We start from the raw sequence: 27,555 nt of genomic DNA, 5'->3' as shown, positions 1-27,555 counted from the left end.
TTAGATTTGTCACCACATTTGGAAGAAATCATCAGGTTATTAGGAACATTTTGAATAATAATTGGAATATTCTGTTGGCTAATAACTACTTGCGGGAGATTCTGGGTTGCAAATGTCAATTCTCATATAGAAGGGGTAGAACTCTGGGTTCTCTATTTTCCCACTACAAACATCAGGAAAGTGGAGGGGCCAAATATAAACAATTAACTATGACAGGGGATGAACTATTGGGAACTTTTCCCTGTGGCCACTGCATATCCTGTAATCAGGTAAACAAGCTTAAACAATTTACTAGTGCTAACACTAGTAAAGTTTACAACCTTACGATTTTTGGTAACTGTTCGAGTAGTTGGGTTATATATCTGGCCACATGTCAGTGCTCAGCCTTTTATGTGGGAAAAACATCTCGTTCCCTTAGAATAAGGATAGGGGAACATCGGAGTGATATTCGGAACAAAAAGCAAACAAATGCTCTTTATCAACATGCGATCAAACACCCTTCAGCCAAGTTCATGTTTATTGTCATTGACAAGATTATTGGGGATAGGAGCCATCAGCAAGGATGGCAAAATATACTTAGCCACAAAGAAAAATACTAGATTATCCATCTTGGAGCCTTGTTTCCCCCTGGTCTCAATGACCATTTATGATAGATATATATCTATTTAGTTTTTGTCCTATAGGTACAATGCTATATTGGGCCCATTTGGATCATCCTTTACATAAAAATATAAATATATATATATATATATATATATATATATATATATATATATATATATTATAATACATATTAAACTGATTTTTTTGTGTTATGTTTGTTGGCTAAATTGTGATTTTGTACTTGAATATACAGTTGTTATGTAACCTCATTGTATTTGGTCAAAGGTTGCATGGCAATATTGAAGCATATTTGCACATATTAATATCAGCTTCTTTTTGCTAATTATGGACTTATAGTGTCAATATTTATCTATTTCATAGACCTATACCTGTTTTGAATACTCGATTATGTGTCTGGAGCCTTTAATATTATTATTACCACTTCTGCTCATGATTAAGAACTATTTTATAATGGCTTTTATCCATCTTTTCCATCCTGATACTTGTTTATTCAGATAGGAAGGGGTTGGACCATACCATTGTTCATCATTGGCTGGTGTACCTATAAATATGTATGATGTTTCTTTTTCACCAAGATTATCTTTTTCACTGAAGAAGGCATTCAGCCAAAACCGGTTTGAATTTTTGATTAATTGTTGGGGCATTTGTATGTCCTATTATATTCATATAATATATTTACAATAAAGCGTTGGACTATCTATGCTGGCCGTTTGTGTTCTCTACATTTGGTTTGGCCATGCATGCTGTACGTGCGAGGCGTGGTGTTTGGCAGACTCCACTTGTAACCGGTTTAGAGTCGGACATGGCACCCACAACTCTGACTATGTGAGTTCTATCCATAAGCCAGTTGGCAACCCATCTCATGACATAGGGGTTAATGTTCAAGCTGGTAAGCTGATCTATAATGCCAGAGTGGGGAGTGTTGTTGAAGGCCTTTGCGAGGTCCAGGTAGGCTGTGTGGACTACCTTTCCCTCATCTATGACCTTGGTGACTGTTTCAAAGAAGTCAACTAGGTTTAGGAGGCAAGATCTGCCTTTAACAAAGCCGAATTGGGTAGGGTCCAGTGTCTGGAGGTTCCCAATGTCTCTGTTAATGAGTTCCATGATGATACGCTCCATAGCCATTCTTTGGGTACATAGCCTGTGGTAAGGCTGAGTTTGAACAGTGAATTTAAGTGAGGGTTTAGTTCATTTTAGAGCTCGTGTAAGACGCAACCTGGGATACCATCCGGTCCCATTGATGCTGTGTTTTTGGCTTTGGAAAGGGCTGTTTTCACCTGTGTGTCTGTGATGTCCGGGGCTCTACATTCTTCTGGGATGGACACAGGCCCTTTTGGGGGTGAGGGGGGGGGGTAACGTTTGCACTGAACCTGTCAGCCAGGATGTTGGCAATGTCAGTTGGTTCAGTGTATTTTTTTTCATTTTGCACTAGCTCAGAGCAGATCTGAGAGTTGCCACCTAGATTCTTGACATAGCTAAAGAAGGCTTTGTGATTATATTTAGAGTTGTTGGCAATCTTTCTTTCGAAGCTGGCCTTGGATGATTTTATGCGGGATCGTAGTTTCTTGCTAATACTGATCAGGGATGCCTTCCCTTTTTGGGATTTTGCTCTGTCGTGTAATAGTTTCATCCTTCTGTTGTATAGCTTATTTATGGCCAGGGTCCACCAGACTGGTTTCCTCTTTTTGAAGGAGTGAGTCTTGGTTTTACTTGGGATGGCTCAATCCATGCATTCCTGTAGGTGCTCATAGAATGCATTTGTAAAGAAGTCTGCAGTTTTGGCAGCATTATCCTTTAGCAAGAGGGCTTTGAAACTTTCCACATCGGTCTTGAGAAGTGTGAAGTTTGCTTTTGAAAAGTTTTTCACAGTTGTTTCCTTAACTGGGGGTGGGGTCGGGATGTGGATGTCCATTGTGATTAGTTTATGGTCTGATCTTACCAGCAATGGGTTTACCTCTGGTTTGGAACATTGATCCCCCATGCTGGTGATGATCAGGTCCAATATGTTGTCACCTCTTGTGGGAGTGGTGACCAGTTGTTCCAGGGCATTTGAGTTTATAAACTCTAGGAAGCATTGGGCAAAGGAGTTAGTACTTGAGTAGTTTTCCCAGTCAATGTTTGGGTAGTTGAAATCATCCTATATCATGGTGTTTGGTAGGACCTTTATATTTTCCAATGTTCTCAGGAATGCTGAGTAGGGGTCCTGAGACAAGGTGTGTGATCTGTAGCAAGCTACAATCTGAAAAGCAGCTTTGCCCACTGTTAGTTGCACATGGATGGTCTCCGAGGCCTTGTGCTGTGCCACTAACCTGGAGGTGTGGGTATCCTTGATGAAAATGGATACACCCCCGCCTTTTGTATTTCGGTCTGGGTTCTGGGGCCAAAAGGTATGGTATGAGTTATAGCCTGGTAGTGCTGAGGTGATCTCTGGAGCCTTGAACCAGGTTTCTGTTACTGCACAGATATAAATTCTCTCCATACTGAGGAGTGCCTCGAGTGCGTGCATTTTGAGGTTTAAACTTCTGGCATTGAGTAGCATTACCCTCAGTTTTTGGTTTCTTATGTTGTTTATGGAGGTGGGTTTGGCTTTTGAGCCTTGCCTAAAAAAGGCACTATGGGTGTGGCAAGAGCCTTGGCCAGTATTTGAAAGCCTAAGGGTGGCAGGTGCAAGCCGTCTCTGGCAAAGCAACGTGGCTTGTCGAGCATGTCATCCCAGGCTGACAGACACTGGCTTCCCTTTGAACGGCACTAATAGCTTAGCCAATTGTTAAAATTGATCATTTTATTTTTATACTGTGGCATCATTCTTGGTGAGGGCAAGATGCTACTCAGGGTCAGGGTCATACCGGCCTGGGCTACATGATCAGAGAGCTCCTCTATGTCTCTTTTCATGTAGTCCAGGGAGGTACATCTCAGGTCATTCACACCAACATGGACAATGACACAGTCATATTTGTACCTGTTTTGGAGTGACCTGAGTGCTTGCGTTATGTGGTGGATCCTGACACCCGACAGGCAGCTTACTGTAACCTTCTCCTTGTTCAGTCTAGTGAGTGGGACGTCAGTGTGCCTGACAATAGAGTCACCTATTACTAGTGTACTGGGTGTGTTATTTAGCCTTAAGGGCTGTGATTGCGTGGCACACTGACTTTGTGAAGTATGTGATACGTGGATGTTGTTGGGGGGTGCAGGGTGCTTGGATGTCTGCTTTGGAGGTCTCTGCTGCTTTGGCTGATTTTTATTTAGAGCCTCCGAGTATGTTTTTGTGTATTTATGCGTGTTGTTTGCTGGTGCAGATATGACTGGTCTATGTGAGACTGGTAGTGTGGTGCAAGTGTTTCCCTTCTCCTCATGACAGACTGGTCCAGTCTTGGGTTAAGAGAGCTTGGCCTCCAGTTTGGCTATATAGTTGCTTCTCTCACATACATTTGTGTTTGTTGGAAGGAGGAGAGGGTTGTCTGTGTACGAGGCAATTGTAACATTGCCTCAAGATGCCCAGATTCACCAGCTGGACTGGAGAGTACACCTGAAACTGCCCTTTGGACATGCCTGAACAGATAAAGTGAACTGTTTTACTGATTGTCCGGTAGGGACGAATAGGGAGCCTTGTACTTCTGTATAGTATCGGGGGGTGTAGTGCTAAGCATTTATTAGTGCTTACTAAGAGATTTGAGCAAGTGCTGGACTGTAAAGGGAAAGGATATGGTGCTTAAGTTGAGAGTTTGACTACTTCCAAGGGAAAGATTCCTTCTATTTTATCTAAACTAATCATCAAGAGAGATGATGTGATCACCACTTTCCAGGCCAAAAAAATATACAAGTCCAGTATTTCCCCTTAATATTGTTCTAATTTAGGACATTCCCAAAATATATTTCTGAAAGACCCTAATATGTCAATATCACTTCAACAAATAGGTGTAGAGCTCAAGTACAGTCTGGAGAGTCTTACAGGAGTGCAAAAATATTTATAGAGGCATTTCCAACAATATAATATAAATTTCATAAGTTTTGTAGCAGGTCTAGGGATTAGGTTAGCAAGGTACTCAGCTCTTTCAAATAATTCTAAACTTATTTATCTCTTTGCTGTCTTCCTCTTTTAACATTTTCTATACTTTACATGCTACTCCCTTTTTAACAGGATATTCTTTCCTATTTTCTGTCCATGAAATGATTAAATTTCATCCATTCTTCCCTTTTGGATGTGTGCTTATCTGTTAACTTATTGCAAAGTTTTTCAGGTTATACCATGGTCTACATCCCTGTCCATGTATTATTGCCATGTCATTATTTTTACTTTTCTCATTAACTGATGCTACCTAGTCTATTAATCCAGTGAAAAACGCCAGACTTCTGGAAATTCCTCATGTTTGCAGCCCTCAGTCTTGTGAAATTTCTGTTGGAGCCAACTCATTAAACCAAGTTAATGTCACTTTGCCCTTTTTCTTGTCCAACCTTCTAACCCTTAATAAATGATACATTCCTTTGATCCCTCCTACTTGTTGTATAAGAATGTCTTTCTACCCAGAGCTGTAGTCTGAGTACAATATCCCCTACAACACTGAAGCCTAGCTGACTTGCAATAAGTTTCAAAGTCAAGGAATCCCATCCATTCTGCTATTATCAGAGAAGTTGTAAGATTTTATCTTCTGTTCATATAACTTTTGCAGTGCCTTTTCTCAGTTTACCAAAAAAACTCATCTGACAGAGATATAATGGTTAAGGTGTTTACCTCACAAACACAAAGTACGAGTTTTGATTCTGACCTTTGGAGAAATTGGCTAGGCTTAAAATGGGCCACAAGAGCAGCTAGCCTAGTACTAATCTATGAAACTATATCAAACTTTTCGAAGAACAAACCATTGGACTGTCTGCATTTTCATTTGCCATAAAGATATTTTACATTACTTAAAAAACGCCCTCGTGTTAAGGACAATGTCCATTTAATTATATCTATTAAATTCAGTGCTAAGTAAATTAGTTGATTGGAGTCATCCAGAAAGGGGTACTCCTCGCACAACATATCATTAGCTGACTAATTAATCTTTATGTCTTTAGTCTTTTGTGTATTTGGCTCATATCCATCAATTCTTCCACACTGAAAAAATCCTGAAATATTACTTACATCACCTTTGAATATGTGTCAAATAAAGAGGCAGGTTATCTGTGTATATTACAACTTGTGAATAAATGCCTGCAGATCATGACACCTTGGTTGTGTCTCCTTCAACCTACTTGTTAAAGGTTCAAAATAAGTAAGAAGCAGAAGAGAGGAAAGGGGATAAACCTGTCTAGTGTCCAGGGGTGCTGGAAGCTGTTAAAGACTGGGGGGGGGGGTGACAGGGGCACTTAGTGAACCAAAAAGGGTAATTTTTTTATAACTATTTGCTACCACAACATAGGTTCACTTGGAGGGAGGTTTAAGCTTAGCCAATTCCCTTTTGGTGCTTGAATTAACGTTTTCTGATTGGTCTTAGCTATCCTCATGGCTGATAATTGTATATTAGCCCTAGTGAGAACAACTGTGATCATACCATAGATAATTTGAGGGGGGCATGTAATGGATGCAGCATTTAGGAACTGCCTGTCTCCATTAGTGGCATGAGGGGAAATCCTGGAGTACATTTTCTATTACCCATCCTTAGATCCAAGTTGCATTTGAATATGGATGGATGAGCTTTGCTTTATTTTTATGGATAGTCTGTTTCAGAACAGTGGTAGCCTCTGTGATATATATCCATCTCTCCACAACATTCAGTTTAGATACCTGGACTGAGTATTTCTGATGCCATTTGACTTGCTGATGTTCAGTAGGTCCATCTGTATTATGTCAGAGGATGCTTTGTATGCCAGACATGTCACCTCTAAACACTCTGTAGGATACTGAGTATAGTAATAAATCTTTGAGGTGGTCCATGCAAGACCTATTGTTTAGGACTTGTATCCTTTTAGTAAGGTATCTCTGAAGGTATTCGAATTGTTGCATGGGGCTGGACAGATACATGTGAAAGTGGGCATTATACAAAATGATTGACATAATGAGAGCTTTGTAAAGGGGGACAACAACATCTCTAGATCTAGTCACAATCAGTTTGTTTATAAGCTGTGCAATATAGAAAGGCTTTCTTATGACTCTGGGCACATGTTGGTCAAAAGTTAGGTCACTGGACACACAAGTTCCCAAATACCAAACAATTGGATCAGTTCTCAGAGGGCATTGTCATGATTTTGACACCAGTTATTATTTGGGACAAACCTTCCTGCATGATGGTTAAGTCATTTGGGGATTCAATAACTTCTCCTAGCTTGCAGTCATCTCAAACTTACTGGCCAAAGCTCTTTGGTATTTCCTTTTACTTTTGAGATGTATATGCCAAACAGAAAAAGTCTCAGCACCGAACTCTGGGGGACTCCATTGGTGACTGGTCTCGTCCCCTGTTTTGATCTCCTGCATCCTGTGAGCCAAGTTGTCAATGCAGCTGGTGCTCTAAGTGTTTGCTCCTACATTATTCATCTTTTGTACTACACCTGAGTAGGGGATTGTGCCAAAAGGCTTGGCCAGGTCAAGGTAATGTGGTGTGAACTGTTTTACCTTCATCCATTGCTTTGGTAACAAGAGTAAAGCTTAAAATTTGCCCATGATTTTGAGCCTTTCACACTTTCCTCTGGGCTGTTTTCAAACACATTTTTAGGGCCATGCATACATGTATGAATTCCTTGATTCACCTTCCTGATTGTATTAAATTATATTCCTTGTATAATACAGCACACTTGTTAGACTTAAGTTAGCGCATTTTTAATTTGTTTAAACATTTTTCCAGTAGGCAATGAAACAAAAATGCATTAACCAATAATGACAAAACTGCCCTAGTCAGAATATTTCCATCATAAAGGTTTACTTCCACACACAACTACATTTTAAATTTATTGTTTGAACATTTTTCCAGTAGGCAATGAAGCAAAATGCATGCACCAATAATGACAAAACTGCCCTATTCAGAACATTTCCATGATAACAGTATACTTCTACACATAATATATAAATACAGAATCACAGTAGAGTGTAAGCCATAGGCATGTTGCACAGCTTCTTGAACTTATTTTCAATTGGGGGGGCAAAAGGCCAGAGACCAGGGACACATTTTAAACATTGCGTGTATAATTTTGGAAAGTTGCTTGCATAAAATGTTGTGTTACCACCATGCATTTCACTGCTAAGTCTTGAACTCAGAACCATGTGCACTACAGTCAGAGCAAGGTACCACTAAGCTAAACCAGCAGTTTCTTAAAAAGACAGGAAGACCAACTTAAATGGCTTTCATATCATTTAGTGAATTCAGTTCTCACTTCTCACCTTAGCTCTCAACCTCTTAGCACAAAAATACAGAACAAAGCCAATAATGGGGGAATACAGCCCCCAAAATAGGGACACATTTCAAATACTGATTTTATAACCTTAGAAAATTGCTAGAATAAAAGGTTTTGTTTTACCAGAGGAACAGAACAAATATGTGAGACATAAATTCACAAATGATGGTGGCTAGGGACTTTAGGCTCTTTTTACTTGTACCCAAGGTACAGGGTTTGAGCCTGAGTACCTCTAGCCACCAGATGTATCCTGCTGGGGGCATTTACACACACACTTCTGCAATACAGTGCAGCAGCAGTGTACTCGCTCTGACACACACTTCTGCAATACAGTCTAGCAGCAGTGTACTCACTCTGACACACACTTCTGCAATACAGTCCAGCAGCAGTGTACTCACTCTGATACCTCCAGTAGTCCCATCCCACTCCACTCTGTAATTACATCCTACAGTCCAGAGCATCTCGGCTTCTACAAATATAAATTCTGGCAGCAGCTTGGCTAACTATAAATCCTGGCAGCAACAGTCCAGAGCATCTACAGGTGGCTCCTGCAAATATAAATCCTGGCAGCAGCTTTGAATAAATCCGTTTGTTCCCGCTTGCAAAAAACTACCAGAAATACGTGCGCTGACATGACATCATTGTGGCAGTTGGGAGGTGTGCGGAAAAAGAAAGGGACAGAGGTATGATCTGAAAGTGGGCGGGCTCCCCACCCCCCTCGCTCTATGGTTCTGGCGCCCATGCTAGTGTCTCTTCTTAAATGAAAACTTTCTTGTTTTTATTTGTGCTGAGGCATTAGAATGCAAAGATTTAATTAAATGCATATACCTCTCAGGAAAGCCCATCACTCTTAGTATTGTAAATAAATATTGACAACAAATCCTGCTGAATGATTTTTGGTGTCTAAACACGCAATCATCGATGCTTATTTGGTTTTCTTGGCATCTTCTGTCAACCTACTTGTTTTCCGTAAGTTGTCATGGAGTGGCTCTACTCAAACAGAAACTCATGTGTTTCAAAACAATCAATGAGGGAAGATAAGAGTTAATCTTTTGACAAATAACTTATAATCATGATTAAGTATTGATATTTGCTATATGAACAAGAAACAACAGGGTCACGAATCAGTGAACTGAAGTCAAATAATAAAACACTCTGTTGTGCAAAAAGATCAAATGTCGGACTTCAGAAATGCCACAATATTTTTAATAAAAACAGATAAATAACAAAGCTTTCAGGATAAAACTCCATTCATCCGTGTTCATAAAAACAAACAATGCATTGTGTTTAAATAAGACATTCAAAAATAGCCATAAGACACAAACCTCCCAATCAAACAACACAGATAATTAATCTTATTAACAAAACAAATGGTTGATCTTATTAACAATTTAAAGATGCATCATCTTTCAATGAACACATAAAAAATCGTCTCATATTTTTTTGTCTTCTTTTCAAAAATGGTTTGATACTAACAGCAGTATTTAACCCATGTATGTGATTGGCCTCCAATCGCAAAATCCAACCACAATCTATTATTTCTAACTTATTATTAATGTCACCTTCTCTAATGTTCTTCAATAGTACTTGAATAACTCTAAACTTAAAAGTGTGAGTTTGACCACATTTCATCAATGCATGGGAGTTGGTATCAACATGTCTTCTTATCTCAGATTGGTGTTCAATTACGCGATCCTTAAGCCTTCTTGTAGATGTTCCTAACATAAAAACTATGACAAGTCTAAAACAATAAACAATATTAGCTGTACTGCAGGTGGCATAAACTCTAAAACATATATTTTATTAGTTACTAGGTGTACAAACTCTTCATTTGTTAAAATCAATCTACAACATGAGCAATTATAACATGGATAAGTGCCATTCTTTCTAAAAGTGTTACTCTTAGATACACAATTAATTTCTTGTAGCAGAGACACTGTTTCAAATTTTTACGATTTATGCATATGAAGCTCAGTCTTTCCCCAATAATATCTCTAGCTTCTGTTAGCGCAGAAAGTATTTCCCAATTATTATGTATAATATCCATAACACTGTTCGTTTTTCTACCAAAATTTATAACATATCATTCATATTGCTGACATTTCTTGCTGTTTTCTTGTTGACTTACTACATTTTGCATAAAATATTGCTTAGCCACCCCTTGCCTTTCTCCCAAAACCTGTTGTTTTAGTTCTTCTAGCATCTTTTCTTCATATCCTCTCTTTTTAAAGTTACTTAATGTTTCTTGCATCTGTTCATTACAAGTGTGAGGGTCTGTATTCGGCCTACTAGCTCGTAATAGCTGACTTTTTGCTATACCCCTAAATGTGCAGTTGGGATGCATACCTTTTCAATGTAGAAATTTATTAACCTGCACTTCTTTCTTAAAGATACTAGTATCAGTCTCAGTATCTTTCTTACAGATCTTAACATCCAAAAATTGTATTTGTTCCTTAGAGAAATTTAATTTAAATTTAAGGAACGGTGTAGCTGTATCCAGATAACTTACAAACTGCATCAATTCCTCATGATTTCCAATCTGCAATAAAAAAATATATCATCCACAAACTGCTTATAAAAGGGGATCTTTTCAAAATACCAAGTTGCTGGATCAAATATGATTTCAAACTCCCACTTGTTAAGTGTGACATTAATGTATGAGTTGCGATGGAAGTCCTCATCACTACCCCAGAGGTTTGATGACATAGCTGTTTCTCAGAGATAAAGACATTGCTATTAAGAACCACTTCAAGCAAGTCGCAAATTGTTTCTACCTGTCTATTAGTAATGGAGATATTTGCATATAGAAATTCATGAAATGCTTGTGTTTCATAGTCATGAGGGATTAGCATAAATAGGGAATTAATGTCAAGTGTAACCAGTGTATACTCAATATGGTCTTTAGACGTATACCATCCATGCAACTTATGTAAAACGTTCCCTGTGCTTGTATATAACTATTAAATAGAAAAACACCTTCCTGCCAGTCAGATCAATGGTGCAAATAACAAATGAACTTGTAGTTGTCCAAAATCAGTTTAATCCAACAATAATCACAGTAGTCAAGTGCTTTCGTCCAGTACATGCTGGACTTCTTCAGAACTCACAGCAAGAGATTCACCCGCTCGATTCTAGGCTGCCGAGAATCGAATGGGTGAACCTCTTGCTGTGAGTTCTGAAGAAGTCCAGCGTGTGCTGGATGAAAGCACTTGAGTACTGTGATTATTGTTGGATTAAACTGATTTTGGACAACTACAAGTTTGTTCGTTATTTGCACCATTGGTCTGACTGACAGGAAGGTGTTTTTTTTCTATTTATGAGTTTTGGTTGCCTGCCTTGTACACCGTTTTGTTTGTTGTATATAACTATTAATTTTGCCCAAAAGGGGTTTAAACACATCTTCCAGGTATAGATATATGGTTCAGTCACCCACCCCTTCCTGAGACGATAGGTCTTATTGGTGGATGCACATTATCTTTAGGAATTTTCAGCAACCCATATAATATGGTTGTAGTAGGGTGTGACACAGTAAAAAATTATATGTATCAAAAGACAAATCCCCAGTGAACAATAAATCATAAACATAGTTATTCACTCTATATAACTTAAATCAGATACATTTATTTGTGAGAATATTTCAGTGTCATTTAAAAATTCATTCATAAGCTCTAAGTAATCAGCTTTATCAAGGATAACAATAGCACCACCCTTGTTTGCTTGCATGATGACTATGTCAAGATTATTCTGTAACTTAAGTGAGTCATGTTGGTGGCTGCTTTCCCTGCATTGTTTTACTTAAAACCTGGTGATATTTAAGCCTCACGGTTGAGTGGGCTTTCGCTCAGTTCACCAGAGTATCTTAAAGAGTGGTCAAGCATAAAGGAGCGATCCTAACTACATTATAAGAAATGCTGTGTTAAGTACTTGTTTTTTGCACAGCTCTGTCTGCTCTGCTGCTGGGATACATATTGTAACTTACTGTATTGTTTTCTGCTGCCTATCTGTTACACTGTATTGCTCATTTTCCTCTACTGCACTTTCTAAAGCTAGAAACTGTTGTTTGCTTGTTGTTTAATTAATGCTTTACTCACTCATAGTTGTTAGCATAGCCTAGATTCAGATCTTGCTGAATCTCGACTTGGCTGGTCACCCTACAGCTCTGATTTCCAGCCAGCTTACATTAAGTGGATCCCCCCCTGCACCTTATGGCAGAATTGTGTGGTAGAGACTTTACTGAGTTGGAATTTTCTGAGAGAATGGTCTGTGTGGGCTTCTCCAATTGGTGGTTGCTTTCCCTGCATTTTTTTTTTACCTAACTCTTGCTGCAAAGGCTTGCGTGAAGTGCGCTAATATGCAGTAGCACACAAAAATGGTTGTTGTTGGTGGTTATAGTAGCAAAGCTTTTGCTCACCAAATTTTCCCTTAGTTGTGTTCTGTGATTAAACAAGGTTTTTGTGGTTGTGCTTCTTTGATCAGATTACTGATCAGCACAGCCTCTGAGCTACCCACACTAGTTCTACTCACCAGTGCTAGTAGTCCTCTGCCACACAGCTGTTCCTGATCAATCCCTGTTACTGACTCTACCTTTTTACCTAACACTATGGAAGAACAATTTCCCATCTGGTCACATGCTACTCTGGTCGACTTAGGCATCCTGAGGCAATGTAGCAATTGCCTCATGTACACCGACAACCCACTTCTTTTGAGTCATTCTACTTCAGCATGTGAGAGGTGCAGCTATATAAAAAACTTAGAATCAAGGCTCCTTTGCTCACTAGTCAGCATAGCTGACACCAAGCAGGTGGTCACCACTCACATCTCACCATCTTCACCAACCACTCAGGCAACACATAATCCTACATATGCGGATGCCCTCTCTAAAAATCTACCCAAAGCACAGAGTCCTCCCAAGCACAAGCACACCACACATACTACACTTACAGATAAACAGAGTACACATAAAAGCACACACACCAGTGTCCTACAGATAAGCCACTAAGGTGTAACACAAAATCAAATGTCCCCTAGTCATAGGTGATTCTATTGTTAGACACACAGATGTGCCACTCACCAGGTTGCTTTCCCTGCATTTCTTTAACAGAAGATAAAGAGAAGATCACAGTTAGTTGTTTGCCTGGTGCCAGGATCAGTAGAATCACACACATACTCAAGTCTCTCAGCAACAAGTAGTCCATGTTGGTCTGAACGACTTCAGACATACAGCTCTAGACTCTATGAAGAGGGACATAACTAAGCTCTCTGATTATGTGTCCCAGGCAGGTATGTCGCTAGCCTTAAGCAGCATACTGCCCTCACCTAGGTTGATGCCACAACACAAACAAAAGATGACTGACTTCAACATTTGGCTTAGCTACTGGTGTCACTCCGAGGGGATCCAGTTCCTGTCAGCCTGAAATGATTTGGTCAGTGGACCTGGATGCTTCACCAAAGGCAGTCTTCACTTGTCACCTGTAGGATTTCGGTTGCTGGCTAAGGCTCTTACCTCCCCCATAGTGCCTTTTTTAGACAATGTCACAAGAACAAAATTCCCAACTTAAATTTCTCCTCAAAAACCAACATAAGGGTCACATTGCTAAATGCTAGGAGTCTAAGCTTAAAACTGCACTCACTGGAAGCTGCCCTCAACTTGGAGGATGCTAACATCTGTGCAGTCACAGAGACCTGCTTCAAGGCCACGGAAAGCACCCCAGCCATACCATGTTACAATGCCTTCCACACATTTAGCCCATCAAAAGAGAACTGGAAATATAAAAGAGAAGGAGTATTAATATTTATCAAAGACAAATACACTTCCAACTTGGTTAGACTGAATGAGTCCCTTGAACTACTCCAAGTGCAACTTACAGTAGGGAAGATCCTTCTCCAAGTTATTGCCAGTTATAGGTCCCCCTCCGTGAACCAAGACACCCACAATGCCTACCTGTACCTACTGGAGTCACTCAGTATACCACCTAACACCCTGGATTTGGGGGACTTCAACTACCCTTCAATAAACTGGGCAAACTATACCTGTACCAATCCACTTGCCCAGAAATGTTTGAACTTTGTAAACTCAAATGCCATGGACCAGGCAGTTGCCACCCCTACAAGGGCTTCAAATATCCTGGACCTGGTGCTTACAAACATGGGTGATTACATCACCCCAAGTGTACAGTCCTCCCCGGTGAGATCTGATCACAGGTCAGTCACACTACAAGTAACAATCATGTCTGACCCACCCCCACCTGAATCTAGACTAAAAAATTTCTCCAAAGCTAACTACAACCTTCAACGAGACAGCATTGCTAGTTTCACAGCTCCTGCCCCTACTAATGGCAATTATGCCATGATTTACACTAAAGCCTTATACAAGCATCTACACAATTGCTTTGACTCAGCTGTACCCAACAGAATCAAAGTAAGTTTCTCACGAAAGAACAAACCTGCCTGGTGGACATTTTCCATAAACAGGCTATGTTATAGGAGAAACAAACTGTTGTCTAAAAGCAGAAAGGGATGGTCCCCTAACTCAAAGGACACCCTCCTTGGCTTAAATAAACAAATAAGACACGTAGTAAAAAAATCTAAAGCCAATTACAAATCCAAATTGGCTACCCTAGCTAAGGGTAACCCCAAGGCATTATTTGGCTACATCTGGAACCTCAAAGGAAAATCCCAGATTTGTGCTGAACTTGTAAATGGCACAACATACACTGAACCTGAGAATATTGCAAACCTGCTGGTGGATAGGTTCTGTGACAACCTCTCCCCTTTGTCTCCACCTCATATGCCACAACACATCCCTCTTTCATGCTCTCCCCCTATAATCTCAAATGATCAAGTCGTTAATGCCCTTTCCAAGGCAAAAAAAAAAAACTGCCTTTATGGGACCAGACAACATTCCTGGCTGTGTTCTAAATTATTTAAAGCAAGAGCTAGCTGAACCTCTGGGTACCCACTTCAACCACAGCCTTAGCACTGGGTATGTCCTTGCAGGTTGGAAAACTGCTACCATTATCCCCCTACACAAGGGTGGTTCCTCCACTGACCCCCAAAACTACAGACCCATAAGTCTGGCCAGTCTCATATGCAAGGCCATGGAGAGAATCATCATGGACCTTATCAACAAAGTCCTCCAAACACTAGACCTGTCCCAGTTTGGCTTCATCAAAGAGAGATCATGTCCACTGAACTGGATAGACTTCTTCAAGACAGTCACCAAAGCCCCGGATGAGGGCAAAACTGTGCATATGGCCTACTTGGATTTAGCAAAGGCCTTTGACACTATTCCCCACTCAAGTATCATCGATAAACTCACCCAACTGAATGTAAACCAGTATATTGTAAGGTGGGTCACAAATTGGCTCACCAGTAGAGCACACATAGTTAAAATAGGGAACTCTACATCCACCAATAGACCAATAACCAGTGGAGTTCCACAGGGCTTGGTGCTGAGGCCCCTGCTGTTTGGAATATACGTCTCAGAAGTACAGGCTAAAACAAACGGCATGTAGTTGACAAAATTCACAGATGATTGCAAGTTGGGTGGGTCATAGAATCCCCTAGATACATTGACACCCTCTAGGAAGGTCTTACTCAAACTAACAATTGGTGCCACAGTCATGGGCTCATGTTAAATTCAAAAAAGTGCGTGATTACCCCCTTTAGCAAGGGAGATGTCCCTGCCAAATTAAATGCAAAAAAGTATGTGATCATCCCCTTTGGCAAGGGAGATGTTCCTGCCAAGTACCACATTAACAACACCTTAAGTACCCTATCCGTGGTGAGGGATCTGGGTACACAGGATGATAGCAACCTCTGCTTTGAACACCATGTTTCCTCTGTGGTAAGGAGAGCCTTCTACATTGCCCATTTTATAAGTAAAGGTGTTGTCTCCACAAAAAAGGAGGTTAAAACCCCGTGTACTCTTCCTTTATCAGACCAGTAATAGAGTATAATGCCCCCTTTGGTATGTACCTCACCAGCCACCTACAGCAATTGGAGAGACCTCAGAAGTACCTTACAAAGAAAATTCAAGGTGTTCAACACGTCTTATGTTGATAAACTAAAATCCCTGTCTCTATACTCTGTCATTCAGACTACTCAGGGGAGATCTCTGCCTTGCATATAAGGCAACCTCAGACCTTAACATGATATGCAACATCAACAGAACTTGCTAGAGAGATAAGTTCATCTCCCAGAGGCTTCCCCTTCTCTGGAATAGGCTGTCAATCCAAGTGAAACAGAGGCCATCATTATCCCTGTTTAAGCATAATCTCAATGAGCGGATGGGAAACCATAAATTCACCCCAGGGGTTCCACCTGTGTCCATTTTGGACAGGGGCAGCAGATTTTGTGTTAGGTCTGCTAATAGCATAAATACAAGAGGAAAACGGATACAAATCTGGCTAGGTTTGTAAGGCGCCTCAGGGCCTTTAGCCTAGTAACCTCCCATGATCCTATGAGGGCTCAGCAGCCTGTGGAACCTCATTCTTAGTTAAAAGGTTTTATTTTAATTTTTATCTTGTCATAGTATGACATAGTATGACAACATACTATGAGTGACAACTATAGAACTATATTAAAGAAAACACTTTCAGCTGAACTTCATCATGTCCTTCTAATGTGAGACCAACTGATGCAGACACAGCCTCTCATTTTGCATTTGTTACAAAACAGACTAATAAAGTCTGGTGATAGCCTCATAAAAGCAGGCATTTTCAATGATTAAAGTGTAAATCTCTCTATTAGATGGACATGATATAGTTCTATAGTTGTAGCTCATAGTTTGTTGTCATGTATTGTTTGTTAGAAGTTAAAAATAAGAATAAAAATAAAACCTTTTAGCTAAGAATTAGGTTCCACAGGCTGCTGAGCTGGTAAACCCTCATAGGATCATAGGAGTTTACTGGAAACTTCAACAAGGTGTCTTTATTCATCTCACAGGAAGGGTATCAGAGAGAGAGAGACAGAGAGAGAGAGAGAGACAGAGAGACAGAGAGATAGTCTCCTAGATCTGCTAGCTTAAGTGATTTTATCTGGTCTAATCCTTTATATTCTTTTTCTTGTTAGTCCTGTCACCCTCTGGGTCACAGGTGGGATAGCAGACTTCCCTTGAGCCCTCTGAATTACCTCTGTTTTCCATTTGTGTATCATACTTGATACACCATACATTCAACATAAATCCAGTGGGTGGCGCAATTGTGCAGCAGTTAGCATTGTTGCCTCACACCAAGAGGTTCTCCAGTTCGATTCTTCACTGGGGTGCCTTCTGTGCAGAGTCTGCATGTCCTCCCTGCATTCTCATGGGTTTCCTCCGAGAGCTCTATGATTGGTGTCCACCTCACCAGTGGAAACCACATGTTCCAGTTTCCTACCCAGAAAACCAGCCCTTCCTGTGCCATAACCCACTTTTTCTTCTATTCTAGCTGTAGCTTATTGAGCAATCCCTGATGCAATGTATAGATTTACAGTCATACGTAACACTTCCTTTAGCTTGCCTCTTACAAATAAAAATTTACTTTTATTATATTTTTTTAATTCTAGCTGCTCAAAAGCCATTTTTTTCTTTGTAAAAGCATAGCATCACCCTTTCAACCTCCCAATAAATAAAACAAAAATTGCATTATTGCATTTTCAGATGCTCAGTGTCATTCAAATGCATTTCTTCTAGTAATACAAATAGAGGCCTACTTTTCCATATAATGCACAAATACCTTAAGATTACAAACATCATTATTATATAGCAGCTCATTCAGTACCTTCCTCTTTGCCATCTATTCTTAACTTTTGTTTATACGGGTGACAAATAAGCATTGCATTAAAAAATAAATATAACATTATCTTGATTACTGTCACATCGTTTACCAACATTTGTGAAGGGCATTGTTTTCATCATTAAAACTTCTTACAAGCTAATAAATAACACAGATTAAAAAATTACTTTCAATATTAATCTTTCAAATGTTGCAGCATAATATTTTATATTTTCTGTTGTACACCTCTAAGTTGGAGATAATTTGTCTAACATAACAGGAATTTTGGATGACCATAGAAAGTAGTCTTGGCTACAGCCTGGAGAAGCTGGTTTATATTCTCCCAATGCATCATTTGTCCATTTTGAAGCTCCCTCCCTTTGAATCTCCCTGACTGCCCAGACAGACAAGTGGAGACAATTGTTATTTTACAGGATGTATCTCTTAACCGTTATGGGGAAGCACCCCATGCAGCCAAAGCTTTGCATTTGTATGCTGTACAGCAAACATCGTTCATTGTTTTGTACAGAGCAAAAAAATGTACTTGTATTGAAACCAATCAGTCTTCAGTACCTTATATTTCTGTCTCCATAAAAGTCAGGCACAGATTTTGGAAGAACAAATACAATTCAAGTACATCAACAATACACCATGTTTCAGCCATCCAAAGTATCTTAGGTAAGCCATAATTGACCTAATCAGGCAGGCTTGACTAGAACCTTTCTGTATTAATTCCTTTTGGTTTCACTACAAAAGCAATTTTTTGTCTTTCTAACATCTATATCTTAAAATCCTGAAACTTTATTTTTGCTTTTACAGTTGCCTTGAAGTGGTTTGAGAGTCTTCCCTGCAAAACTTGTCATCTGGGAGGAGACCTCACCTCCTTTGGTGAACAGTGGATGGAAAAAGTGATTGTTTCCCTAGGAAAGTTCACTCTGAACCAGGCTAGATGCAGCAATTAAATTTAAAGCTCCCTTTCCTGCATAGCATCATTACATTATGATTAGTTGCTCTATTTTGCCTTGTTTCATCTGAATAACCATGCTCATACTAAATCATTGTTTCTATAATCTTTATTTCTTTCCTAACAGCCCACAATTTTGGCAAAATCCTCTATGTTCACAGGTGTGAAAGTGAATCAAGAAGGTCTAGAAAACATCACCCAAAATAACTGTTGAAGAAAAGTCTTGCAAGCTGGGACTTCCAAAATTCTGCACACTAACCAACAGTTTAATTTCAGCTCTCCCAGTGTGAAAACAGAAACCGGGGAAAAAGTAGTACCAATGAAATTGTTATATTGGTAAAATTCAGTTGCTACTACCTGGATTCTAGCAAAGAAGAAATTTTAAAAAGCTGAAAGAGAATAAACCAGAAAAGGTGAAGAGAAAACACTGTCTGGGAGGGATCCTGCAGTTCTGCAGCAAAAAAAAAAAAAAAAAAAAAGTTCATGTTTCAGCTTTGATTCAAGAGATGGCTTCCAGTAATTTAGAGGAAAAATAAATCAAATATGCTCAGGGGTGATTAGAACAGATGAAACATTGAAGGAATATATCAACTAAAATAACAAAAGGCTGAAAAAATAGAAGAAGCTTTAACTATCTGTTCAGGTGAACTGATAACACTGCAAAAATCAGAAGTTGAAATGAAGAAAAAGTTGGCTGAATATGAGGCTTCTCAAGAAGACCTGTTTAAAAAATAGTAGAGTTATGAGATAGGGTGCACAGAGAAACCCTTAGATTTTCTGCTGTACCAGAGAAACTGAAAGGAACAGACTGTATTAATTTTATGAAAGCGCAAATAAGCAACTGGACTGGATTTGTTAACTGAAGGGCCACATTAAGTGTGTGCTCCAAACCTGGCCATGGGAAAGCAGCTAAGGCGTATATTGGTAAGGATGCAATCATACCATCAAAAAGAGTTGATCCTGACAAAAATTTGACAGAAAGGCAAAGTATTAAAAATTGGAGACAGCAGAGAATTTGTAGAAAATGATTATTCACTTTACGCTAGGCAGAATAGAAGCAAATGTATCACAGCAATAGGATAATTGAGAGACAAGTGAGAAATTCAAGTGGCTCCATCTAGCTGTCTTTAGAATGTTTTTCCTGGAGAATTAAAGTCATGTTTAATGCAGAACAGGCTAGGGAGGAAATAAAAGTTTAGCCAACAAAAAGTGAGCTTGGAAGGAGATGGGGCTTCTCATTCTTCTGACACTAAGGTTTATAAAGTCTTTATCAGTGAAACATTTTCCAGTGTGTCAAAGGAAAATGATTAAGAGACAGAAAAAGCACAATCATTGACTAGAAGAATCAGGAGTACTTTGGACTTGAACCAGAGCCTGGTGTTAAGAAATGGAAATAGAGATGAACAGAAAGAAAACCAGCAACACTGAAATTAATGAATAAATGGGAGACTATAAAGCATCAATCACATTTGTGAAATATGGCTTTGCAAGAAAAAGTGGTTGAAAAACACTGAACATTTGATGACTTTGCTAAATTTGTGCATGGACTATAAATCATAAGCCCCATTTTATGTCATTAATGCTTAGAAGGACACTAACATGGGGAAAGGTAACTGTAAGTAAAGCAATTTTTGTTTTTATTAATATTTGGAGAAAAAATCATGATATAAACTGCATGTTATATATATATATAGTAAAGTAGTTTTGTGTAGTGTATAATCAGGGGTATATTAAATGTGGGGGAGTCTTCAGTGACTGTGGTATGTGTTAAATATATTAAAGTAAACAAATACTTTTTTAGTTGTAAGAAATATAGGCTTTGCAATATAACAAGAGAAGAAAGGCTGAACAAAAGTAAGTTCAATGTTAATAAGCTGAGATCTTGGTCTGCTGGGGTGGGAGTAGGATGTTAAAGTGCACTGACTATTTTGTATAGAATTAAGACATTGTCTCTTATTTTTTATAAGGATGAATGTCTATAGTAATACCTTTGGCTTAAGCTATAAACAAGGGTTTTTGTAAGCAAGTAGGCTTTAAAAATAAGACAAATTATGAAAGCCATGAAAAATGGTAAGTTTCTTACAACTACAAATATATTAGCTTGCTTTTTTTTCCATTAGCAAATGTTCAGTGGGAATCCAGAAGACTCTATCTGAAGGCAGCTGTACAATCTGTTCTAAATGAAATTTGCAAAGATTAATTTCTGAGTAATTTTCCATGGGGATGAGCTGTCTGCAGGTGCAAGCAATTAATCATTAGTGTTCTTAACATTCTTTGCTGATGGAAATGAAAAAAATAAAGGTACAATGGCAAGCAGTTCAGTAAAAACTAAAGTTTGAAATTATAGGAAGTGACTAACAGATAGTAGCCCCTCCAAGCAACCTTAATACTTTAATACATTTAATAGAACATAGTACAATTTAATTTTATTTAAAGATAGCTGGTGCAGTTTTTGTTAAGGCTAAAAATTTATGTTTTCCGAAAGCATGCAAGCTGTTTTTCATATCTGCTTGGGTAACAGAGATAAGAAAAGAGCAGGCAGCAATTATTGTAAGTGGGAACACAGGCTGTAGCATGCACTTTAGTATGGGTAACCTCAATACTGATTTGAAATAATTATGGGATAGGTGTTATCTTTGCTAATATATTTGCAGGTACTAGAATCTTAGCATTGTTCATGGTTTCATCATTTGGTCTTATTTTCCAAGCCTATTTGCTTACATAAAACTTGTTTATAGCTTAACTAATTAATTTATTTACTTATCTTTATTTGCTGGTGAAGTCTGACTGGAAAAAAAACTTTTCTCAGTGGAGGCATAGGGAGAAAAGCTCCACATTTAATACCACTTTTGACATATACATAAAATACAGTTACATTATATCAGAATAAATACAAAATATAAGTATACATACATGAGAGAAAAAGCTTTACAATCGTTTACATAAGCATCATTTAGAAACAGAGCATGTATATAGCTAGAAATAGACAATGGCTTCTATAAAGCAAAAAGTGATATAAATTTGATACTGAAATATTACCTGCAATTTTTAACAATTAAATACTGAAAAGAAGAGGCAGCTTACTGTGGTGGGTTTTGTGGTTGGTAATGAAATATAGTATGATATGTTAGTAGTAGAGCAACTATGAAAGTGTCATTACATTTAAGACTGAGAAGTAAAGTAATTAAGAAAATAAGAATGGTTCAGACTGATTGAACTGTTATAAGTAGTATTAGTTTTGGATAGATGAGAGAGAGAGAGTGATGAAACTGTGACAGGGTGGACAGTGAGATAGTGGTTGATCTAATTAGAGAGAGAAGAGATTGAATCTTGTCCTTTAAACCCTGTGATTGATATAATCTATGTAAGCAGATTTACTCTTTGGACATTAATGCAGGCATCTGCCCTTGTACAAATTTATCAACTTAGTTGTACATAAAATACAATCACTAGACTTTTACACCCACTGAACCCCCAGGAGCCCAAGATCACTGCATTATATTAACTTAAACATGTTTCTGCTCAGCTTTCTTCTCTTGTTAAGCTGTAAATCCTATATTTCTTGCAACTAAAAAATTAGCTATTCATTTTAATATCTTTAACACATAACCCCCCCCCCCGCCATTTAAAATATCCATGCCTGCCCATTATACAAAATTGCATTACAATGTAACATGCAGTTTATATCATAAAATATTTTATTCAAATACTAATAAGAACAAAAATGTTTCACTTACAGTAACCTCCCCCCCCCCTTTGGTATCCTTCTAGACATTAAGGACATCATTTGGGGTACCTGTTTTACAGTCCACCTACACTTTTAACAAAGTCAACAAAAGTCCAGTCTTTTTCACAAATGTGATTGATGCTTTATAATCTCACATTTATTCACTAACTTCAAGTGTTGCTGGTCTTCTTTCTGATCATCTCCATCTCCCAACCCTAAACTCTGGTTTAAGTCCAAGGTACTCTTGATTCTTCTAGTCAATTCCTGCACTTTTTTCTATATCTTATGCATTTTCCTTTGGAACATTGCAAAAGGGTTCACTTTCTATAAGCATTATTTCTTTCTATAAGCATCATTGTCAGAAGAATGAAAAGCAGAAATGCATCTGCTTGCTGGCTCACTTTTTGTTGGATAAACTTTTTATTTCCACCTTAACCTGTTCTGCATCAAAAATGTCATTGATCTTCAAAGAAAAAAATACTCTGAAGACAGATATATACAATAGCTTGAAATCCACACTTGTTTCTCAACATTCCCTAATTGCTGAAATACATTTTCTTCTCTTCTGTCTGCAGTATAATGAATAATCATTTTCCACAAATACTCTGCTGTCTCCAATTTTAATACATTTCCCTTTTGCCACATTTTTATCAGGATAAATTCTCTCTACTGGTATGATTGCAAATTTATTGATATAGGTATTGACTGCTTTCTTATATCCAGGTTTGAAGCATACACTCAATGGGCCCTTTCAATTAACAAAACTGGAGAAACATGGCAAAATAAATAAGGTATTTGGAGGAAATAACTAGAGACAGAAAGGTAATAGTGTAGGATTAGGCTGAGAAGTTTTGACTGGAGATATGAGACAGCCTTCTCTTTCAAGGATTGATATCAGAATATATCCAAAGAGAAAGAGATATGGGAGTCCTAAGTGAAAGACTTACTCTGGTTTTTAGTTGAATCTAGAACAGAGGCTGCTGTTAATAAAGGGATAATGAGTAGGGCATACTAAATATTGCATGGTAACTATACAAATCAATCACAGGGGTTAGAAAAGATTCTCTCTGAATCATTTGGTACTGATGAATCCAATACCAACACAAATAGTCACACAACAAAACAAAAAACCTCCCACTGCTTGGTACGATAAAGGCTGTCCTCCGCCACAAGAATAAGAATAAAACTGTAAATAATTCAGAATCTGAGGAAGTCTCACAATTAGAGACGAAAGCGCGCTCAATTTGTTGTGTGTTTTGCAAATAAAGACCTTGTTTTTTTTTATCATCACCACCGCTGAGTTATTTCGATTTTTATTCTTATTCTTGTGGCGGAGGACAGCCTTTATCGTACCAAGCAGTGGGAGGTTTTTTGTTCTGTTGTGTGGTTAGAAAAGATTGGAAAAAGAGACTGGAAAAGCAATTTACAAGAGAACAATAGGAGGACATATGTATGACTCCCAGGTATGTAACAAAGCCCAGATGGTTTAGTTTTTTTGCTTGGAAGTCTTTGCATAGGTAGCTTTATTTCTCAAAGAAGACTTCAAAGATTTTTTCCCCACGTAGATAGCAAATGTTGGAGGTGTCATGGGGAAGAAAGGGGTAACTGAGAACATGTTTTTTGGTGTAATGGGTTGGCAGATTAAAAAACAATTCCCTGCAGAGTACTCTGTCAGAAATGTTGCGAAGAGCAAATGGCTGTAAATAAGAAAATGATTCTTTTGAGCTGGAACACAAAAACTGAAATGCCTTATTAAGTTTAATTCTGTTTGCTGTCAGAAAGCAGACACCAGAAAATGGAAATCAAAATCAACTGTATATGAAGAAGTGAATATTATGAAAGAGATAAAGGAACTGGAAGATGGGTCTTAAGAAAAGGGAAAGAGCAAATTACATAGATAGAAATAAATGGAATTTGTGAGAACAATTCATGCAGAATACTATTCAAGAGGAGGAGTGAGGTTTAGGACATGGCAAAAATTGAGCGATTTATGTAATGATGGACTGAAAGATAGTTCTTATAAAGAAAGAAAACATGTAATGTATAATGTGTAAATGGAAAAATGTTAATATAGTTGGTTTCTTTTTCTATTAATGTATGCGTGCCTAGGTCTTGAATAATATTTTGATAAAGGTGTTTAAAAAAAATCTTGTAAGCTCTTTCATTTCCTGTCTCTTTTCTCGGTAGACCAGTCCATTCTACCAAAAGACCTTTCATGAGTGGCACACACTTTATTCTCTCAGCCTTTTCAAGAATATCTATGAAGCATAGATATTTGCATCTGCTTCTATCTTTTATAGCCACAATTTTAGCCTCTTAAGATTCAAACATTGCTTCCAGTGTGGTTATTCTGTGTTCTACCTCTTGCATCACTCACTTCAAATCCAACAGTCAATCAGAATGACAGCTGAAGGCTGCTTATACTTCTTCCATTGTTTTATCTTACCTTTTAATATAGCCCAATAAATTGAATATTCTTTTTGAGAAGCTCTGACACAATTGATTGAAATATCTCTTCTTCTATGCTGTCCATCAACTCTTTAGTTCAGAACCTTGTAGCCTAGGATTCAGCCTGACTGTATGGCAGCTTCAAACTGCTAAAATCTCTTATTCTTACTTTGTTGCTTTCTTTTCACTTTATAAGTAGACTTAATAAACCACAGCACCATCAGGGGCTCCAAGATGAATTTATATTGTCAGTTTCAATCTTATAGTAGTAACGTTGTGATTTTAATCTTGAGAGGAGGGTGTGTATGAGAAAGAGGGAGAGCAAGAAAGACAGTACTTTGCTCATACACTATTCAGATATTCCCTATCCTGACAGGAAGTCCTTCTAAAAGGTTTTTGAATTAATAACCAACATAGTGTCTGCTCCCTCTTTGCTTACCATAATATAGTAGGCCATTTCTTATCTCAAAGTAGGGTATTTAGTGGGCCCATTGTGTTCTTTTAGTTCTCCATCTCCTCTCTTTGTGTTCTACTTAGAGTATTACCTCCAATGAGCTTTCTTGAAATTTACATCCAAGTCAGTGTTTGCCTCAGTATTCTAGTGTGAAATTGATGCCATTGACTCTTCTCCTAGAAATACAGATATACTATTTCATTTTTTTCTAGTTAATCCCATATAAAGTGTAATGCATGGAAATAATTTTCTTCCACCAGAGGTACTATGTTTCCATTTTCTTCCTCATTGGTGTCTTTACCTGCCTTTCCCTAGAGTCTGGCTTCTATTTTGGGCTGACTCTCTACCATGGTATAGTGAAGAGAAACGTAAAATCTGCTCTAATTCTTCTTTTTCTTTTCTTTCTGTATGAGACCCATCTGTCCTTTTTCAATTCCTCTTCATATTTCCCTTAGTGTATTCTTATCTGCTAGCATTTCTGTGTCAATTTATACTCTCAGTTCTTTTATCCCTTTAACTGTTGGAGTATGTTGGTAAAACACACAACCACTGTTAATTTATATATCATTTTCCTTGAATATTTCAACAAGAATCAATTTACACGACTCAACAGTAGATTTATCTAACCCTTCCAACCAGGGCAAAATCTTAGATCATTTTATGTCTCATAGTCCTGCATTTTATCTTTACTGTGGCTATGTACTTTTTATTTCAGTAAATCTGGTTGATCCTTTCCTCCCAAAATGCCCATAGTTCCTTAAACTGGTGAAAATCTTATCCAATTATTACATCGTAAGATAGAATTTAGAACTACAGGTGTAACACTTTACCTAAGAGACTTTGCATTTCTAGTTGTGTGAGAATATCACCTCTTGTCTCTATGTACAGTTACCACTTTTCTGCTTAATAGTTGTTTTACGGTTGTATATATATATATGTATATATATATATATATATATATATATATATATATATATATATATATATATATTGCGATTTATCTGGTGTAATCATGCTTCTTGAGTCCAATAATCTTAGTAATCCTTTCCCTTCTACTACAATAGTACATTTTATGTCTAGTGCTAGCATAATGACATAATGCAAATTTGACATTTCTAAAAATGAATAATTCAAATTTATTGTGTTCTTTTTGTATACTCTCAGGTATGTTTTAATATGCTGCTGGCAAGTATTAAAAGTTTCCTACAGACATATTGTTAATGTCATTAACTGTACAGCACTTAGATATAAGCTCATTTCTACAACATTTAAAACAAATTGGTTCAAATTATGACAATTATTTCTGGTTACATGCAAAGCGTGTTTAGGTTAAGGCTTATTAATAGTCCTTTGTGCACGCAAGTCTAGATTAGAATGCACAGCTTCACTTAATAATAAATGTCCACCAAAACTACTAGCTATTCAGAAGTCTTAGGGTCAATCTGGAAAACATACTTCCTTAGGTTACTGGGGAGTGCCCTCTTGTATTTATCTACATCCAATTGTTTCAAAATTGTACTTATGTATTTTTTATGAGGTTCTTCCACAGCTTCAAAATATCTATTAAATCTGCCACCCATTAGATTTCTGGTCTGCCTATAAAAATGTCCAGTTATGAAACTTATGTGAATCTGCTTCAGGTGAAGCTCCAGTTCTTGATAAAATCTTGTTTTTCCCTCTGGAAGTAATGTGCAACAGAGACTTCTAGATCCATGGAAATGTACAATCCCTTTCCAGTTTAAGTGGGATGATGACATTATGATCCATTATTCATGGGCCAGTTCTCCCTAGCACCATATGTTTCAAAAGCTGCTAGGTAAGCCTCCATATCATCATGTGGCCCAAGCTTCTTCAGGGTTGTACTGGACTTGTGGAAATCTCCACGATTGGCTGGTTATATAGGGAGGAAATCTTCTGCTATAGGTTGACCTAGACTTGATCTATGACAGCACATCTCTCATGGGGGCAGACCAAGTGTTAGACTGTAACTGTACTTCTTTCCTGAAGAATATCTATGAGTTGTTAAGCTCACTGGATAAAGGCTGAACATTTCTCCTTAAGGGCAGCAGTGGATTTTATAAATGCCTCAAACATGTTCACCATTATCCTAGCAGAACTCAGTAGGCACATCCAGGGTAAGCTACATCCAGAATAATTGACATTATCCCTAACACATTACAGGTTTCTTCTATAATTTGATAACTTGCAGACCAATTAT

Source organism: Protopterus annectens, chromosome 10.part0 (assembly GCF_019279795.1).
Source record: "Protopterus annectens isolate FY-2018-M chromosome 10.part0, PAN1.0, whole genome shotgun sequence".
Taxonomy (NCBI): domain Eukaryota; kingdom Metazoa; phylum Chordata; order Ceratodontiformes; family Protopteridae; genus Protopterus; species Protopterus annectens.
Note: the sequence above shows the minus strand (reverse complement) of the source record.